The sequence below is a fragment of the Canis lupus genome, chromosome 28, assembly GCF_048164855.1.
Source record: "Canis lupus baileyi chromosome 28, mCanLup2.hap1, whole genome shotgun sequence".
Classification (NCBI taxonomy): domain Eukaryota; kingdom Metazoa; phylum Chordata; class Mammalia; order Carnivora; family Canidae; genus Canis; species Canis lupus.
In genome coordinates, this window is record NC_132865.1 from 40,903,087 (window position 1) to 40,917,687 (window position 14,601).

A 14,601-nucleotide genomic window follows, 5' to 3' on the forward strand; every position below is an offset into this window, starting at 1 on the left:
TCAAGCCCCACATTGGATGTAGAGCTTATTTTTAAAGAAATACAAACTGGCAAATGATGTAAAGAATGATGCTTCTGTTATTCTTATAGCTTGTCCATGTTCTATGTCTTTCCAATTCCTCCTCCCGGGCATGCATTTAAACCAAGTATTATTTTTCCTTCAAATTATGTTTTGCTATTCCTAGATATTGGCAGAAGTAAAAAGCCAAGAATATGAAGATATGGTAGAAACAGTAGTTAAGAGATATTAATTGCCTTGACTACATTTAAATTCTGGAAATAAAATCACATTTGACAAGTTTAATATTAACAAGTCACTGAATTAGGGATAAGAAACATGAGAAAATACTCTGCATCACTTGCCATCAGGAAATACAAATTGAAACCACAGTGAGATACCACCTCACACCAGTGAGAATGGGGAAAATTAACAAGGCAGGAAACCACAAATGTTGGAGAGGATGTGGAGAAAGGGGAACCCTCATGCACTGTTGGTGGGAATGTGAACTGGTGCAGCCACTCTGGAAAACTGTGTGGAGGTTCCTCAAAGAGTTAAAAATAGACCTGCCCTACGACCCAGCAATTGCACTGTTGGGGATTTACCCCAAAGATGTAGATGCAATGAAACGCCGGGACACCTGCACCCCGATGTTTCTAGCAGCAATGTCCACAATTGCCAAACTGTGGAAGGAGCCTCGGTGTCCATCGAAAGATGAATGGATAAAGAAGATGTGGTCTATGTATACAATGGAATATTCCTCAGCCATTAGAAACGACAAATACCCACCATTTGCTTCAACGTGGATGGAACTGGAGGGTATTATGCTGAGTGAAATAAGTCAATCGGAGAAGGACAAACAGTGTACGTTCTCATTCATTTGGGGAATATAAATAATAGTGAAAGGGAATAGAGGGGAAGGGAGAAGAAATGGGTAGGAAATATCAGAAAGGGAGACAGAACATGAAGACTCCTAACTCTGGGAAACGAACTAGGGGTGGTGGAAGGGGAGGAGGGGGGGTGACTTGGTGGAGAGCACTGAGGGAGGCACTTGATGGGATGAGCACTGGGGTTTATTCTGTATGTTGGCAAATTGAGCACCAATAAAAAATAAATTTATTATTTAAAAAAGAAACGATGACTTGGAGAACTTGAGCATCACAGAAGAATGTCATAAAATAAGAATGCTACTAATCATTTTGATTATAGGTCTGGTATATACCACAGAGTCCCTTCAAGGAAGTGCATACCAGTTTTCTTCTCTTAAACATAAAAGAAGTTAGAAGACAAGACACAGATATGACTGCAGCCTTGAAGGACAGAATTAAAACTCAAAGTCTCAGGATCCCTGGGTGACTTCGGCTCAGGTCGTGATCATGGGGTCGTGGGATCAAGTCCCACATCAGGATCCCTGCATGGAGCCTGCTTCTCCCTCTGCCTATGTCTCTGCCTCTCTCTTCGTGTCTCTCATGAATAAATAAATAAAATCTGAAAAAAAAACCCTCAAAGTCTCCATGCTAAAAATCTGAGTGGCAATAGTTCATATAGTTTCTAGTGTGTATTGTCAGCTAATGAGTGTCTGGCATCTAAGTGAACCAATGAAATCTGAAGTCCACTCAGAAATAAATCTGTAGTAAGTTTCTCCTTCATATTATCTTACCAAGAAATCCAGAGTTTTGCCCCCTTTATTTTGTTTATTTGACTCACACCCTCAAGAAGAAGATAGAAACAGAATTTTACTTCTATCTTTTGATGAAGAATCAAAATAATAAGTTTTGAAAAGATTCAGATAATTACTCCGAGATTCAAGTTCCAATATTTCCAATTACCAAGAAAACCCAGTTTTTTTTTGCAAATGAAACTCCAGTACTTATTTTTCTCAGTTAGTGTTTCTCAAGTTCTTGGAACTGGCAGTGATTGTGTGACTCTACATACCATTTTATCACTCTGATAATGTTTTCATTGCAAGTATCCAGATAGGGAATTAAAACAACTTGCTTGCAATGGCTGTGAGTTGGAAACACCATTCTCAATTACTGGATTGCATTCTAAGTATTTAATTTCACAATTCTTTGACAACAGACTGGTAATCAGGATCAGAAATGGGACTTGTCCTCTCAGTCTATGTTCTTCTCAAATGTCCTGAATCCCCTGTTGGCCATACCCCATACTCGCTACATTTGGCAATAGTCTATATTTTAAGACCTTATCATATCAAATTGCTCTAGTGGCTTCTATATTATCCCACATCAGAGCTGAGTGTCCTTAGATCGTCTCTTTCAACACCTGGCAAGTTCTAATACCTATTTCTACTTCAACATAATTGTTAAAGCAACAGACTTTGAGACCCCCCCCCCAAAAAAAATAACACCAAACAAAAAAACAAATACCCACTTTGTTTAGAATTCCAGTTCTGTCACTCTAGCTTCAGAGTTTAACTTTGTCTCCTTGAATTTTTAAATGAGCTCATTTTCTATCTGTAAAACAAGAAAAAAAATGCCTGCTTCATATATATCTCTTAAATATTAAATGATATAATATATGGAAAATAATGAGAATTTACCAAACAATAGATGTTGTTTCTTTTATTAAAAAGTCAAAATAGTTATTATTTATAAAGCTGCCATGGAAGCAAAGCAAGACCCCAAATTGCCTTTGAAATTATAAAAAAAAATGATAAAATTACCTTCAAATTAGCACTAAACTTTAACCAATTGCTCTCTAGCTATTTTATTCTCCTTTAAAATTTAGTAATCCTGGGACACCTGGGTGGCTCATTGGTTGAGCATCTGCTTTTGGCTCAGGGCATCATCTTGGGGTCCTGGTATCGAGTTCTATATTGGGCTTCCTTCATGGAGCCTGCTTCTCCCTTTGCCTGTGTCTCTGTCTCTCTCTCTGTGTCTCTCTCTGTGTCTCATGTCTCTCTGTGTCTTTTTTATTTTAAAAAAATAAAATCTAAAAAAAATTAGTAACCTTGATAAATCATGTTATGTAATTTTCAATAAGCCAAAGTATTTAACAAATTAAAGTAAGTGAATGTTTATCCCACCACACAAGCAAGAGCTTATTAAATATCTTCCTGTGCTTTTCATAAGTCATGGTTAGAAATTTTTTTTAAATCATACCATCGCAACTCTTTAATCACATTTCAATGTAATATTGTTAGGTTTACATTTCAGAATGTTAATAATAAAAATGTCTTATCAAGATAGTAAATTATAGAATATCAGAATAACAAAAAAGCTTCCTTTGAGGTAAGTCTCTTGTTCAGACTATTCCTAGATTTGCTCTTGAAATCCAGCGCAATTCACCTACTTGTTATGAGTAAATGAAAACAGCAAACTATTTTTTTTAATATTTATTTATATATTTGAAAACGAAAGAGCAGGGGAGGGGCAGAGGGAGAGAATCTTCAAGCAGACTCCCACTGAACCTGAGCCCAATGTGGGGCTTATCTCGCCATTGTGAGATCATGACCTGAGCAGAAACCAAGAGTCCAAGGCTTAACCCGCTGAGCCACCCAGGTGCCCAAAACCAGCAAGCTACTAATAGACTCCCAGATAAATTTGCATTTTTAAAATTCGTGCTATAGATTGTGTAGCCAGGGGTACTCAATGCTGCCTAAGATAGTAATAGAATCATTATGTAAACATACATTTTAAGGCCCAATCTTGGATGGAAAATGTCAGTAGGACCCAGTGAAAACACACACTAAATTACAAGTGGCAATGCTGGCCTGTCATGCGTGGCTAGGTACTTGATGCCACACTGATCTAAGACCAGCCAGTCCCTCTGTGATTTTGAAAGGGAAGCAGAGTGATATTAATTTCGCAGAATAGGCTTTACCTAGGGCTGTTCTCCCAGCCTGCCCATGCCACTCGTCTTGAATTTCGAAAGGTGCAAAATCAAAATTCCCCTTCATGTTGCTGTGCCCCCCATTTGACCCATAGTTTTCCATCTTCTCACTTTCCCTTACATATTCCCTCACTGACTTGCAATAAATGCATGTTCCTGCCCGACTGGCGGAAGCCTGCAGCACTGTTCACCTCATGACCTTGAGAGGCCACAAGGGTCAGATAGACTTGAGAACACTTTAAACCATGAAGCATCCTTCAAAGCAAGGCACTATTGACATTTTTGCTTGTATCCACATGTAAACCAACAGCTCCTTCCTTAGCCAGCAGGGTCAGACAGGTAATATGTTATTCTGCTGGGAGTCTGCCCAGGTAAGTACCTCTCAGGATGGCTCACTGCCTCCCAGGCAGGTACCCCAGGATCAGTGAGCCACACTCAAGAAAGTGGCCTTTCATACCTTATGTGAGGAGTCTGTGCACACCTGGCTTATGGAAGAAAGCTTCCTAACCTGGTTCTCTCATGGGTTGGTGATGGAACACAGCCTATCTGGTGCTGCTCCATCTCAGGGTGACAGTAGCAGCCACAAACCCTCAAGCAAGATGATATTATCATTTTCATGATCAGAGATGTCAGAACAGCATCTTTTTTTCTTATCTTAAGAATCCTTCACTGGGTTTACTTTCTCTTTTCTCAATATCTTTCAAGTATATTCCTACAGAAAATAAGTAGATTTAATACTTCAATGTAAAATTATTGAACAGCATGAGCTATATAAACTTGTTCACTTTAAAGAGTAAATGCTGGGTGAAGGGCTGAGTGGTTCTTTCAGTTCAGCAACCAACTCTTGATTTTGGCTCAGGTCATGAGATTGAGCCCCACATGAGGCTCCGAGCTCAGTGAGGAGTCTGCTTGTCTCTCTCCCCTCTGCTCCTTCCCCCACAATGTGGTGTGTGTGTGTCTCTCTCCCCGCCTCCCATAAATAAATAAATAAATAAATAAATAAATAAATAAATAAAGTAAATGTGAGCAGTCAATGAAGAAAAGTCTAGGAAGTATCAAAATCTGCTTTCACTGCTCTTCACTCATTTTCTTTTTTTTTCCTTTTAAGTATTTTATTTATTTATTCATGAGAGACACAAAGAGAGAGGCAGAGGCACAGGCAGAGAGAGAAGTAGGCTCCATGCAGGAAGCCCAATGTAGAACTCAATCCCGGGCCCCCGGGATGACACCCTGAGCCAAAAGCAGACTCTCAACCAATGAGCCACCCAGGCATCCCACTTCACTCGTTTTCAAGTTTTATCATCAAATTCTGGCTCATTCTGACACATTTATTTTTAACATTTCTGAAATTAAGATTGATCTAAGAAATCGTTTTGTCATAATAGCTGGGAGCCAATAGGAGACCAGTTTCCAATCCAGTCTCTCTGTGATCAGTGATGACAAAGTGCCTGCTCTCAGGACACCTGTCCTTTATCAGGATGTCACCACCATGTCCAACCTATGGGAATAGGTGCAGCTTTTTGCTGTGTATCATTGGGTACAGTTGCCAGGTGTATAATGAAGCTTATCCAGCTTTAGGAATTAGCTAAGAAGGCCTAGCTTTTAGCTCTAATCTGAAGTTCAAATATAAGGCCAAGGTGCAAGTATAAAGTTTGGTCCTTACCCTAAGTATGGCCACACCATGCTTGTGAGATGTTGGCTGTACTCTGTTGCTTTGTTTTGTTTCTGAAAATGAGGCTGTACCAAGTTTTCTGAACTTCTCTTCAGATTGACTCAGACGTAATCTCCAGAGAATAAAAAACACAGGCAGCTGAAATCCTGGTATCATCCTGCCAATGCGCCCATAAAAATCACCATAAACTACATCTGCTATCTGGTATGCAAAACACTGCTTCAAACTCATAATGCAGGTAAGCAGGAAATTCTGATCTACTGGGTTTAAATTCATTGATCAATAAAGTAGATCCAGATTTTTTAACTTGGTCTGCCAATGCTTCACTCCTTGGGATGCTCTCAGCTGAGCGCTAAGATTTTGGCATTTCCTTTGGGGAAGAGAGGTCATTGGGGATAAGCTGACTTTGGTGCTACAGGTGTCTCCACTGTCTGGGCCTTTGGAACCAAACTCATTTTATCTAAAATATTTTCTAATCTTTTTTTTTTTCTTAAAGAACTCACAGTCCTCAGAATTAAGCTTCTAGAAAATGTATAAAAAATCAAAAGTAGATTTTTTCCCCAAAAGGATTATTACTTAGTACACTTTTCTAATTAAAGCATTTTTTTCTTATAATTAAAGATAGATATGGAGGTGATAATAGAAACAAAAGTGATAATAGAGTACTAACCAAGTTCAAATGGCCCTCTTCCTACCCTTGTATGAGTTGAACAGATGACCCAGCAGAATCAGGCAAGACTCTCACAGGATGTTTCCATTGCCTTAAGGTTTTTCGTCCTCTACTATACTGCCTTCACCCTGCCTCTCTCAGGGCAGATGTTTGGGTAGCCTTTGAATATCTGTCTAGATACCAGAATATTCCTCTTTGAATTCTCTTTTGAACATTCCCTCATCACACTTTGTATGACCTGGAAAACAAAGACAAATTGTTCAAAGGCCCAAGACTTACAGGACAGGACACAGAAGGCAAGAAGGGGAGAAAGAGCCTTAGGAGAAAGGAGGCCTGGGGAAGAAACAGTGATAGAAAATGGTTGAAACATTCAAAACACAAACTAAGATTATTTCCATCCAAAGCTGTTCACAGGATAACTGATAAAGAGTCAGAAGTTGGAAGTCAGCTTTCAAAACCTAACGATCATGGTAAAACACAGAATGCATAGTGAGGAGGCTGGCCAGGATCAGGAGGGGAAAGAGTGATTTTCAGAACACCTTTGGTGGGGTTCAGTGACACAAGCCACACCTTGAGGTCCAAATCACACAGCAAATGTACCTGAATATTTCACAAGTGTCTGGGGGATATGGATTTTCAAAAATTCAACTCTCTTTCCCTCTCTGCCTTTCTTCTTCCTTCTTCAGCATTCCTAAAACCTAATTATGATTACTCGGAAAAAGTCATGCAAAGCTGCATGGGTTCAAATACTTCCTGAATATAAACAGATCCAGTGTACAGGAAATAAGAAAAGGATATTCCTTGAAGAGGACAATCCCCTTTAAGAATATATTTTGAAGGTTATCTCTGCTTCCATTTAAAATGCCAACTTGAGGGATCCCTGGGTGGCGCAGCGGTTTAGCGCCTGCCTTTGGCCCGGGGCACGATCCTGGAGACCCGGGATCGAATCCCACGTCGGGCTCCCGGTGCATGGAGCCTGCTTCTCCCTCTGCCTGTGTCTCTGCCTCTCTCTCTCTCTCTCTCTCTCTCTCTCTCTCTTTGTGTGACTATCATAAATAAATAAAAAAAAATTTAAAAAAAAAAAATAAAAAAAAAAAATAAATAAAATGCCAACTTGAATTTGAAAGAATGTTTTAAAACAAATAATCTGCCAAGAGTCCTCAGGGAGACTCTATTCCAGGGACTCTACTAAAAAGCTAGTGCTCATTCCTACCAGGGCTCTGAGTGCCATCAGGCCACATCAGCTGACCTTGAACTATGGTCACTGCACTTCACTCAGCAGCACCTGCTCATCTAGACTATGTCTTGAGCTGCTCTTGAAGTCTCTGGTTGGTTGCTGCTATTTCTGACATCCCTGACTCCAGAACCTCCTATTTACACTGGTCTACTTACTTTTTCCTTTGAAAACTGACCTCCTTCCACCTTGGTCTGGAATATCTGCAGGATCCTTTCAACAGTGAGTGAAGTTAGAATCCTAGCTCTGCCTCATACTATTTAACAGCTTCCACATCTGCATGATTGGAATAATACTGACTGCACTTTGTGGGATTAAATAATTTGTATGTGAAAGGAGATAATGCAGACATTGGGCGAATGTTTGTTCTTCCCTTCACACCTCACCCTACCCCACCCCAATCTCATCCCTTCCTGCTTATCCCTTTATCCTCCCTGACTCCCTGTACTGGCTCTCTACCATTTACCCCATGGTTGCTCCCTTCCAGGGTACCATTGCATGATGCTCCAGCCAGACACATGGGAAAGGGGGCGTTGAGAGACCCCTGAGGGCCACTGCACTAACCTGGACAGGTGACTGCAGGGCAGAGGGAAGAGTACCAACCCCGGCCTCAGAACTGGTAAGACATATTCCAGCACTCCTGACAGGTGGCATTTATCATCTCTGACCTGAGGTTCTGCATCTGGAAAGTGTCTTTAACAATACCAGCCCTTCTTCTGTCTTAAGGTTAGAAAGAGGGAATAAGAATACAAATGAGAAAGCACACTGCAGGTTATAAGCCCTGTACAAATACTGGAATTAGGTTTTAGTTGGATTCTTCCCCCACTATTAAGGTATGACTATGGTTGTGGAAACAGAGCATGGCTGAAGTCCTTGTGGCTCTGAAATCTGACCTTCTAAGTCTTAACTATAGCTTATTGAGGGCAACACCCCACTTAATTTAGGTGGCGCCCCACTTTGCCAGATTGACTCTTTCCATGTGTAGCCAGGCCTGTCCCCAAGCACAGATTTGGGACCTACGCTGAGGGTGGTGACCCCCTCCAACAGTATGCTAGTGCAGAGCTGGATCACCTTCAGATCTTCCTTCTCTAACCAGTGTTCACCCAGCATATCAGGCAGCCTGTGTCTCTGTGCCACCACCATCTCATTAGAAGTGCTCCACCTATGTACTTTATCCTTTACATTACTGTTATGCTTTGATTCTTTGGAAGAATTTGGTCTTCTTTAGCTCCCTTTTGGCACTTTGAAAGTCACACAAAGAAAAAGAAGTGCTAAACTGTTAATTTAAAAGTGACTGTTGTTCCAGACTTCCCAAGCCATTTCCTTTAAAAACAGGTCAACAGCCTGAAAGAACAAGTTGCTCTTTGGCACCTTTGGCCTTCATGAGCTGGGAGGAGCACCTGCAGTTAGATGGGATCAAAGGGCTGGAGTCTGCATGTCCCACAGCCCCCGCCCCCAGTCGGCGCCCTGCCCACCTGCCCATGTCCATATATCTCCTCCATCTGCTCTGCCACCTGCTGTGAGTCTGTGACCCCTTCCTGTGGGCCGGCCCACCTGTTGGTTCCTGACTGTCCCTTCTGTTCTTCCAATCCTACCAGGTCATGACCGGGATCGTTTTCAAGGCTGACTCATCTGCCTCGCTGTCTGGCAGGGCTCCACTGGGAAGTGACTTCCATCCGCGGACTCTGGTCATCCTGGCACATGCAGCTCCAGTCCCTCACTCATGCCGCTGCTCTCTCAGTCTGCCTCCAGACATGGGGATTTGCTGCTGTTTGGAGGATCCTGCCACCTGCTTCAGGCTTGAACTTCCCATTCAGCTGTTTGCTCCATCTGCTTAGTAACCCTGAGTCTGTTCACAAAGGAATTTTCTTCCCTTTGTCACAGTGCAGAATCCCTAATGTCAAGGTTGTGGGTCAGGCCCAAATTCAAAAACATGTGATCTTCCATGTTCTGTGAAAATAAGATATAATGTAGAACTTTTAGAGTACCTGCTTGTGTGTCACAATCCTTAGTTTTAAAAATAGGGTCTGGGCTTTCTTACGTTCACTCAGAAGATGCCCAAGAAGAGTCCCAGTTGTGTGGTTGATGGAGGAAAGGGACCTTGTTTGAGGTTCTGCAGAGATAGGAAATGAGCAAGGAGAAGAAAGAAGCTATGATGTGTGGAGGTGTAAAGAATAAGTGAAGAGATATAGTTAAGTAAAAGGGATTAAATAGGGAACTATGATTAATATGCAATTCATAAATACAGGAGCTTTCCCATTTCCAATGCAATTTAGAGCAAAAAATGTAAAAAAAAAAAAACCTTTGAATTACTGATATAATGATAATGAAGGATACTTCTATACTGTAGTAAAAAAAATCCCTCATACAATCAATAACTATACCCTTTAGTATGTTTCAATAGAGAGTAGAAATATGATTTTCTCTTAATTATGTGCTTTCCCATTGGCTCATATACATGAAGTAGAGGACACACAATGGTTCCCCCAGGGCATCCTTAGACACTTTCCAGTCACTTTGACCCAGGACAGGAGCATCATAACCTGAATACAGCTTTGAGGAAATCAGAGAGTGGTCCCCTGTATGTTAAAGGAGCACAATGTTTCTCAGAAGTGAGGGCACCTGAGAACAGTTGTGCATAGCAGCACTGAGCCTAGAGTCACTCCACTGCCTAACTTTTTATGGGTTCACAAAAGCCAAATTTAATTAATCACAAGAACAAAAAAAAGTGGCTGGTTTTCCTCACCCGTATGCAATGATCCCTGACACTCGCCCAGGGTGTGAATGTGTCACTGCATCTATGCTGTACACAGAAACAACTAACTACTGTGTCTATCACCACTGCTGTGTGTGAGCAGCCGGTTTTCAACTTGATAAAAGAATGCTCCAGAATATATGCAACAGAGTAACAGCTGGAAAAGCCATTGGAATATAATATCAACCCCAAAATAGTCATAATTTATTTTTTGAGACTTATAAATAGTTAAAGAAATGGAATCTACCTTCGGGAAATAATGTTTCTTTATTTCTCATCATATCCCATTTTCCCCCAAAGATTAAAACAAATGGCACTGTTGTGGTAAATCATGTTTGTCAGCCTTGAGTAGCCCTGGAGCTCTCCTGTGCTTGCTGTCGGAGTAGACAAGATGTCCCCAGCTCACGAAGGGGCTGTCACTCATCCTCAGAAAGGAAGCAGGGAAGGAAGGAGGGGTCAGGACTAGGATGTAGTGGCAGCACATGAGAACTAGCACATGGCTATCTCAGAGGGGGCAAGCTTGTGGCGTGGCTGCAGGGAGCCTCCCTCTTCCTCGATTGCACTGACAAACCCTTTCTGTCCAGTGCTCATCCTGTCCTGGCCTGCTGGCCAGACCCCCATTGTTTGGACACACTCAGGCTCTTGGCCTCTGGTGATGTCAGCGGCCCATTGTTGGCAGCAGACTAAGAATTTCACAGCCTTAATGAATCCCTGTGGCTTCCTGCTCTTAGGCCTACCTAGTGGCATTTAAGAAATATATAACTGAGTTCATTAAAAATGAGTTAATCCTGCCTTCTTTTGTGTGGTCATTCAGAAAACATTTATTGAGTTCCTATCATGTGGCATGCACTTTGCTGGTTGTTGCATACATATAATGTACAAAACCACATGGATTTGGGGGCTCCTGGGTGGCTTAATTGATTAAGTGTCTGACTTAATTTCAGCTCAGGGGTAAGATCTAGCTCCTATCTGGCTCTACTCTCAGCACAGAGTCTACTGGAGATTATCTTTCTCTCTCCCTCTCCCTCTGTCCCCCTGCCCCTGCATGTTCTCCCTCTGTCTCTCTCTCTCTCATAAATAAATAAATAAATAAATAAATAAATAAATAAATAATCTTATTTTTAAAATACAGGGATCTGGCCTCTTGCAATCAAGCAGGAGAAATAAATAAGTTTTTAACATCCAAACAATTATTTGATTGCAATGATGAGTGTTTTGAAGAAAAAGGATGTTGGGAGAGTACAAACCAGAGGGTCTTCACTTAGCATATGGAAATCTGTGAAAGCATTTCCTGGACAGCAATACTTAAACTAAGATTGGACTCAGAGTATAAAGAGTTGGCCAGGTCAGGAAGCAGGGGCTGGGGGCTGGGAGTGAGGCGGGATGGAGAAGGCATTCTGAGTGAACAGAAAACCATTGTAAAGACCCAGAGATGGGTCTGGAAACAGCACAGGACAAAGGCCGGCATAGGCACCAATGGGCCAGGGGGGTCTGCACAGTCCACATTGTCTACCCTGAGAATGGTGCCTGCAAAATGGAGTGCAATAAGTGTGGGGAATTAACATGGGTGGCTCACATTACCTACACTGGGAATGGCACTCTGCACAGCTTCATGTTACAGAATAGAGTGCAGTAGGTGGAATGAACATGCAGAGCCCACACTGACTACTCTGGGAATGATGCCTACACAGATACATGCTGCAGGTGGGAGTGCAGTAAGAGTGGAATGAACAGTAAGGAATGGGCCAGATCACATAGGACTTTTGTTTTCCTTAGGAATATGTTTCACTGCAAGGAAGAGAATATCAAGGAAAGGTGACCTACACAAATATGAACCTATTTGTCACATAAAAAGAGCTGGAGATGAGCTCTCAATGGTGGTTCAACAATGCTGTTACTCCCTGTTTCCTCCTCTCTGCTATCAGTAGCACAGGGACTCATTCTGTGGTATCACAATCTTCTATACCTCTAGGGGCCACCTCCTCATTCCAGGCAAATAAAGGGTTTAAAGGAAAATGGGGAAAGGATTGTGAGTTGTCTAACCAACACTGCCCTTTTTTCACTCAGTAAACCACATGTTTTCTTGGAAACTTTATTCAGAAATATCTACACAGAAGGATGAGTTGAGTACACACATCAACAACTTCTGCCACAAGTTCATTTGGCTTTGCTAAGGATTTGAGATTGTAAAATTTGAAGATGTCAAGCCATTGTTCAGTAATTGCACTTTCAAACATATCATAATAATACCACCTTCTAATAAATATGTACACTCCTTGGACAATATTAATACAGCACTGGTTCCTAGATTGTAATTCCACTCCATTAGTTTGTATTCTTTGAGGATACATAGAAGAGACCAAATCCCCTTCATCTTTGCACCCTCAGCATCTAGCACCATGTTCAGTACCTAATTCTCAGTAAGTAAATATTCATCCATGAAACAAATATACATCAATGTATGCCACATACGGTTCCAGGTGTTGGAGGCTAATTATTGATACATTCATTTAGGACCTGCTTCAGGGAGCTATATGTCTCTCCATAAATAGTTCAACTTACTCAGTGCTTTCAAACTGGCAGTTGACTGATTAGAATTTCTCCTTGCACCATCTTTATGGAAATTATACTTGAGAAGGAAGAATATTTCTCTTACAGTCTTAAATGATACATGTGAATGAAGAACACACTACAATCTTTATTATTCCTTTAAAATTGAGTTAAAGGGGAAAAATAAAGCATATTCCTGCCAAAGCTAGCCGTCTCATTTTTGTTTGCTGAACAGGGAAACATTATGGACTTACCACAATTATTTTTCCTCTTTTACACAAATAGCAAAATTTAAATTCATTTCAGGATGGATGTGTACCATTATGCATCGTGAGAAATTATATTCTATTATAAAAATAGAGGATATCAGATCCTCATCTTTCCCACCTGCTCCTTACTTTCTGATGAGCCTGATGAATTTCCTCCAAATGCCAACAAATCTCAATTTCCACCTGTAAACATTCACAGAAAAAAATGATGGACAGCTCTATAAGGCCATAAGCCATAAGCCGGCACAAGAGAATAAATGAAACTAGCTAAATGGGAAGCACATTTTTTTCTTTTTAATAGTCTATAAAATGGAAGTATTATGTGTCTTGAGAAAATATGAAATTATACCAGAGTAATGCAGTAGAAAGTCAGTCTCTAAACTGTTTGACCAATACACTTTACCATTCCCTAGCTGATTTTTCTGTTTCCAATAAGATAGCAAGTGAATGCATGGTTAAGCTGAGAAGGTCAAGAATATGCAAGCAATGCTTAAAATGAAAATTACAAATCTACTGAAAGCTGGAATAAAACCAGGTAAAACCACCCAGGAATTAGGTAAAAATGCTGAAACATCAAGGTCAGTATCACTATAAGAAAAAATAAAATAAGATTCTTTTATGCTGCTCTTGAAAACCAGTGGGGTTCCAGGAGAACCATAAGCTATAAGGAATGGAAAATCCACTCATAAAGGATTTGTGCACAGACACACTCATTCTGGGACCCAGTGCAAAAGCAAACAATTTGAAAGACACCTGGATCATATGCAAAAGAGACTCATTTGTTAATCTTAAAGCATCTACCAGAGAGGCAGGAAGCATGGGACCTTCTCCAGGGATAGTGGTGCTGACAGGCACTATTTTTGCCTTCTCTTTATGACCTGTTGGTGCCAGCCTTGGTCAGTGCCATTTCTGTAACCCCTCCAGCCTGCTTACTGGGGTGAGACTTCCCCACTTTGCTCACACAACCGTGGCCATGGGATGCATAGCTGGCATGCATGTGCATCCACATAAGGGACACCCCCTAACCACCTGGACCCTACAGGTACGGGATACTTAGAGACAATCCTTGGCAGGCTACCACCTCCAGGGCACTGCACAAATAGCAGACTGAAATACCCACCCTGTTTTTATGTGGAAAAAGCCTATATTCTTACCCAAGAGCTTCAACCTAAAAGGTCGAATTCAGGTTTGCTATCTACCCAGAGGTGTCTCTGGGGAATTTGGGCAGGGAGACACCATATTAGCACCATCCCTTGGCCTCGGAACAGCATGCTGATACCTCCCAGAAAGGAGCTTATATATACATCTAAAACCATGATTTTTGCAGATGTCACTCAAAAGACACCTTCAGCTCTCCTAACATGGAAGTCAGCAGAATTTGTGTGTGGACCCATAAGACTGTGTACATTTACATATTAAAATCTGCTGCCTGAAGATATGGCTTACAAATAGACTGAACTAGGCACTGTGTGAGATCCCTCCCTTTGGAACACTCACAGGTCTTAGCACACCCTCAACAACTAGGACCTATCAAGAACAAATTAGGCTACTTAGACAATCTTATGGTCAAGAAACGTCCCAAAGCTAGGGCAATGTTAA